The sequence below is a fragment of the Elephantulus edwardii genome, unplaced genomic scaffold (assembly GCF_000299155.1).
Source record: "Elephantulus edwardii isolate Elephantulus edwardi_28Jun2011 unplaced genomic scaffold, EleEdw1.0 scaffold00213, whole genome shotgun sequence".
NCBI classification, from domain to species: Eukaryota; Metazoa; Chordata; class Mammalia; order Macroscelidea; family Macroscelididae; genus Elephantulus; species Elephantulus edwardii.
In genome coordinates, this window is record NW_006399963.1 from 4,054,681 (window position 1) to 4,061,248 (window position 6,568).

Genomic DNA, 6,568 nt, shown 5'->3' on the forward strand with positions numbered 1-6,568 from the left:
CATGACAAAAATACCTAATCACATATCCCTTTTAAACAGTTTTCTCCCTCATCTGTTTCAATGCAGTATACATTGTTGAAACCATCTTTCTCAGTCTCTCCCCAACCCCAAGGTCAGTCCTGTTTTACAAGAGTGGCACCATGCAGAATTTGTCCTTTTGTGACTGAGATACTTCACTCAGTATAATGTCCTCCAGAGTCACCAATTTTGAATAATATTTCATGAGTTCCTTGTTTTTCAATACAGCATAATGTTCCATTGTATGAATATACCACAGCTTCTCTATCCATTCGTTTCTTGATGGGCACCTAGGTTCAAAGTCAATTCTTAAAGTGATATTTTATGCAACTCAGTCAAAATCTTAGGCAGTTTGTATTCAGATTTCTCTCCTGCCTGGGCACTGAGACACGTAGCTGTGCTAAACCTTCATGGACTTGTAGGTGAAATGGACCTGGCACCATAGCTCACAGTGACAGAGATGATGGGGCGTGCCTTGTGCTGAAACCCTTAGGGATCAGTAAGGGGACCTAGTTTCTCCCAAGTCTCAGATCTTTGTCACTGCCCCAGATTGGTCCCTGGGCTCATTCACATTTAGAAAATCCTACAGCATCAACAGGTCTGTGAGGAACACAGGAAAGGAATTGTGCTCTTGAAGACACTCTGTAACATTGGGGTGGTGATCTACATATACTCTCAAATTAATATATTACATATACTCTGAGATTCATACAGAAGACTTCTTCTCTACACTTCTCATTCTCACAGTCACAGTCAACATGCAAATTTCACCAAAGAAAATCCTAGAGTTTTATAGCTGCCTTCATTTCAGTCTCTAACAGCTATACAAACCCTGAATTCCCTCTAGTCATCTTGAAAGACCAGCTTTTGACAACACTAAAATTCTGTGTCCCTACTCATATCCTGCTCTCAAATCTCCCCTGACCCTGTGTCTTTCAGACTTTTGTTGGAAATTATAACTTATCCCCAGCATGACTGGCACTTGCAGACATGGTTCTTCTAGGAGTCACAGAAAGTCATAGTCAGTGGAGGCATTCGGGCACTGAAGCCCCATGAGGGAATTACCTTAGGAAAAGGGTCCCTTCCTCTAACTTGGAGAGTTCTTTTCTCTTCTAACTGGTAGTCAGCCCCTTCATGAAAGTTCCCTTGTCTCCTTTTGAACTCCCTCTAGAATTACTTCTTCATGATGGCAAACAGGAAGGCCTTCTACTGCTAGGTCAAGGATGAAGTCCGTTGAAGACATTCTTCCCTTATCATGTGACCCTCTCCATGCCTCTACCTTGATGCGGCCCTGAGAACTCAGCTGGTACAATCACTACTGCCAACTCTCAACACACACACACACACACACACACACACACACACACACACATCATCATCATCATCATCATCATTATCATCATCATCATCATACTTGGTCGGTGTTATGGAGTGGAGTGAGTGTAACTGATGCAGGGCCTCCTCAAGAGAAGACCTGGCCTCTTCTCTGACCCTCTTTGAGATCCAGACCCATTAGTGTGTCTCTATGGACCCCTGTTTTCTCATCTGGAAATGGTAATGTTATAGTACTCACATGGTGGGAAAACAGATTAGGGAGAAAAGTGAGGACTTGATCATTTTTACCTCTGTGGTGGGAAAGGATATAGCAAGAAGATCAGTGTTAATATGATGTTGTTGAGTCTTCAGGAGAATTCCCAGAGAGTTCCCACCATACTTTACAGATGAGTTTACATGCTCAGGAGTATCAAGGTCATACTGCAGTGAGTGCTGAGTGGGGTTTTGATTGTCAGTTTTGAAGACTCTGGGGTTGGCAGTAGAGATGAAAATCAAAACCACACTGAGATATTATCTTACCCCAGTACAGTGGCAAAGTTTAACAGGGCATCAAGTAATAAATGTTGAAGAGGATGTGGTGAGATAGGAACTCTTTTACATTGTTAGTGGGATTGTAAAATGGTACTACCACTCTAGACAGCAGTTTGGTGTTTCCTCAAAAAAGCTGGACATAGAAATTCTGTATGACCCAGCTATTCCAATGCTTGGAGTATACCCCAAGGAAATGAGAACTGAGACACAGAGACTTGTATACCAATGTTCATAGCAGCATTATTCACCATAGCAAGAACAGGGGAACATCCCAAATTCCAAACCACAATGGAATGAATTGAGAAATTAAGACACATTCAAACAATGGAGTATTATGCGGCATGCAGGTGCAATGATTTTGTAAATTACTACCTGACTTGGGAGGGACTGTTTTCATCTCTCTTATTGCCAGTGATTTGGAGCATTTCTTCATGTGTCTGTTGGCTATCTGAATGTCCTCATCTGTGAGAAGTATTTCCATGTCTTTTGCCCTTTTTTGTAATCGGATTTCAGCTTTTTCTTATGGAGGTCCTGTAGGATTCTGTAAACATTCATTATAAAACTCTTGTCTGAGATGGAATTGCCAAATGTTTGTCCCCAGTCAGTAGGTTTTCTTTTCACCCTCTTATGAATAGTTTTTGATGAGCACAGAAATGTAATCTTTAGAAGGTCCCATTCATCAACTTTTTAGAATAATTTTTATTTTAATTGTTATTTTAACAAAAGTTTACAGAAAAGTTGGCTTTTCATCCCATTAATCAATTTTTATCTTGTTTAGATTGTGTATTTCTGGTTGTATTTCTCTATCCCTTTATACCATAGACTAGGCCTTTTAAGCTTGGTCCCACTTTGTCTTTTATGAACTTTATGGTTTTGGACTTTATTCTCAGGTCTCTGATCCACCTTGAGTTGATTTTTGTGTACGGTGTGAGATGTGGATCTTGTTACAGCTTACTACAGGTGGCTGTCCAGTTTTGTCAGCACCATTTGTTGAAGAGTTTATTGTTTCCTCATTTGATAAATTTCATTTCATTGTTGAATATCAGTTGATGATAGATAGATGGATGGGTCCATATCTGGATTCTCAATTCTGTTCCACTGTTCTATGTGCCTGTCGTTGTACCAATACCATGCTGTTTTGATTACGATTGCTGTGTAGGTTTTATGGTCATGGAGTGCTATGCCTTCCACTTCATTTTTGTTTTTCAGAAGTACTTTGCTTATTCGGGGTCTCTTTTCTCTCCAAATAAACTTGACAATTTCCCTTTTGATCTTCTTGAAAAATAAATTTCGTATCTTTATTTGGATTGTGTTGAACATGTAGATTGCTTTTCATATGATTGTCATTTTCACAATATTGAGCTTTTCTTTTCATGAATAGGGGACATTTTTACATTTCTTTAGGTCTTTTATTGTGTCTTGCAGAAATGTTCTGTAATTTTCTTTGTATCGGTCTTTTATATCTTTAGTTAGGTTCACTCCTAAGAATCTCAATTTGTGGTTGACTATTGTAAATGGTATTTCTTTCTTGATTTCCTGCTTTGAGTTCTCTTTGTTACTATAGAGGAGTCCTACTGACTTTTGGATGTTGATCTTGTATCCTTTCACTCTGTTAAACTGATCTATCTCTTTTTTTTGTTGATCCTTGAGGTTTTCTGTGCACACTATCATATTATCTTCATTTTGTTGTTATGTCCTGTTGAGTCATCTGCAAATCATAGTAACCCTATGCACAACAACCCTAAATGCTATTCTGTGCCAATCTTAATGTCTCTGACACCCCTAAGCCCATTACCCCAGTCACTGAATCAATCCATATCATCCAGCATTTTCCTCTTTTGTGCTGTCCCTCCATCCTCCCAAGAGTGACATCCCTCTCCACAAACTGGTGCCTCTTTGCAACATGTGCAAAGTATGTCAGACAAAGCTTCAGAATCCTTGCCCCCAAGGAGCAGCCTGGTCTCATCCTCTCTAGGATGAACCTGTTTGTTCTCCTAGTAATCCAAGGTATAGTCAATACTCTTCTCCAGCATCTCAACCCAAAGACACCAATTCTCGCTGCTTGCTGAAACTGAGGAAGTCCTGAAGCACTTTCTGCAGAAGGTCAAGGACTACAGCCTTCAATATGGATTGAAGCTCCACATCAAGAAAACAAAGATTCTCACCACTGGACGATTGGCAGCATACTGATAGACAGTGAAGAGATTGAGATTCTTAACAGCTTTAGTTTGCTTGGCTCCACAATCAACACTCTTGATACAAGCAGCCAGGAAATTAAAAGATGAATAGCATTGAGAAAGTCTGCTGTCAGAGACCTCTCTAACGTACCAAAGAGCAACAAGTCAGTCTGGAGACTAAGGGGCACCTGATATTTACAATTATTTTATATACATCAGAAAGCTTGACAATGACTAAGGATGATATAAGGAGAATTGATCCTTTGCATAGAGCGACAATTTAATCATCTCTTTGCCAGTCGGGATGCTTTTTGTTTCCCTCTCTTGTCATATTGCCCTAGCAAGCACTTCCAATACAATATTAAATGTCAGTGGTGACAGTGGATATCCTTGTCTAGGGCCTGTTCACAGAGAAAGTGTTTTTAGTCTTTCTCAGTTGAGGATGATACTGGCTCTTGGTTTTACATATATACATTTGACTATATTGAGGAAATTACTTTCTATTCCAATTTTCTGAGTATCAATCAAGGAAGGGGTGTTAGATTTTATCAAATGCATTTTTTGCATCAATTGCTAGGATCATATGGTTCTTGTTATTTGTTTTGTTAATGTGGTGAATTATGTTGATATTTTTTCCTTATGGTGAACCATCTTTGCATACCTCTTATGAGTGCCACTTGGCCATGATGGATTATTTTTTTGATGTGCTTTTTGATTCTATTGGCAAGGATTTTGTTAAGCATTTTTGCATTTATGTTCCTGAGATATATTGGTTTGTAGGATTTTTTTGTTGTGTTTTTTGTAATATTTTTGCCTGTTTTGGGTATTAGAGTTATGCTTGTTTCATAGAATGTCTCTGGGAGTGTCCCTCCTTGTTCTATATTTTGAAATAGCTTGCATAGAATTGGTGATAAGTCTTCTCTGAATGTTTGGTAGAATTCAGCTCTGAAACCATCTGGTTCAGGACCTTTTTCTGTGGGGGATTCTTTTTATGACCAGCTCAATTTCTTCTTTTGTGATGGCTCTGTTCAAGTGTTCTATATCTGACCGTGTCAATCTGGGTAGGGCCTGAGTTTCAAGGAATTTGTCCATTTTCTCTAAGTTTTCAAATTTATCTGAGTATATTTTTTATAATATTATGATACTATAGATTTAATTTCCTCTGGTTCTGTTGTGATGTCACTTCTATCATTCATTAATTTACTTATTTGTGTCTTCTCCTTTTTTTCTTTTGTTAAGTTTGCCAGTGGTTTGTCAATTCTATTGACACTTTCAAAAAACCAGCTCCTGGTCTTATTGATGGTTTCAATTGTTTTTCTGATTTCTAGCTCATTGATTTCAACTCTTATTTTTATAATTTCCTTCCTTCTAGAAGCTGTTGGCTTAGACTGTTGTTCTTTTTCTGTTTGATGAAGGTGCTGAGTTAGATAATTTTTCTTTTTTCTTCGTATTTTGTGTATTTGCCTATTGCTATGAATTGCCCCCCTGAGGACTGCCTTAGCTGCATCCCAGAGGTTTTGGTATATTGTATTTTCATTATCATTTGTTTCAAGGAACTTTTTTTTATTTCCTTTTTTATTTCTTCTATAACCCAATCTTGTTCAAGCAGCATGTTATTTAGCTTTGACATTGATGGCTTTATTAGCTCTATCTTCTTGTGGTTAATGTCTAGTTTTATGGCATTGTGGTCTGAGAAGATACTTTGTATTATTTCAATGAGTTTTTTAATACGTTGAGGCTTGCTTTGTGCCCTAATATGTGATCAGTTCTTGAAAGTGTGCCATATGAACTTGAGTTGTTGCTGTTAAGTGCTGTCGAATCATAGATTACTCATAGCAACCTTATGAATGAAAGACCTGAGCACTTGTATAAGTTTTATCATTTCTCCAAGTTCATAGAGTTTCCAGAGACAAGCTATTTTGGAAGTGGATGTCACTCCTCCTTCCAAACTTGTTTTAATAGGGAATCTCCACCAAACACTGTCTACTATGGGTAACCATTAATACATTTGACACATCAGTGTCACACTGTTTAGCATTACAGCAACAACAGGTTACCTCTGTACACCAAATGGGCAGACCAGTATGCACTTGAGAAGAAAGTTAAATGAGTTTTAGTTGGGTGCTTTGCTCTAAATACATCCACAGATCAAGTTGGCTGACTGTAGTTTAATTTTTCTGCATCTTTTTAAAGTTTCTTCCCCCCACCCCTTGTTTTGTACTGTTGAGTTGGATCTGACTGGCACAGGAAGAGATTGTCCCTCCTTCTCTAGTGGAGCATTTGGTGTTAAGTTTATTTTCAGTTGACCTATCTTTTGGCAAGAGTAGTGTATTAAAGTCTCCTATCACTATTGTGGTGTTGTCTATTTATTTCTTCAGTTCTTTAAATCGTTGTTTTATGTATTAAGCAGGTCTATCACTTGGTGCATAGATACTGACCAATGTTAACTCCTCTTTTTTTTTAATTATATTTTATTAATTTTCATAAACATTTACAGAGATTTTGGG

The 6,568-nt window shown here is 38.1% G+C and overlaps 1 pseudogene; it reads right to left on the reverse strand.

Moving 5' to 3' along the window:
* Positions 1-6,568, reverse strand: part of LOC102877460 — a 13,292-nt pseudogene that overhangs the window by 772 nt on the left and 5,952 nt on the right.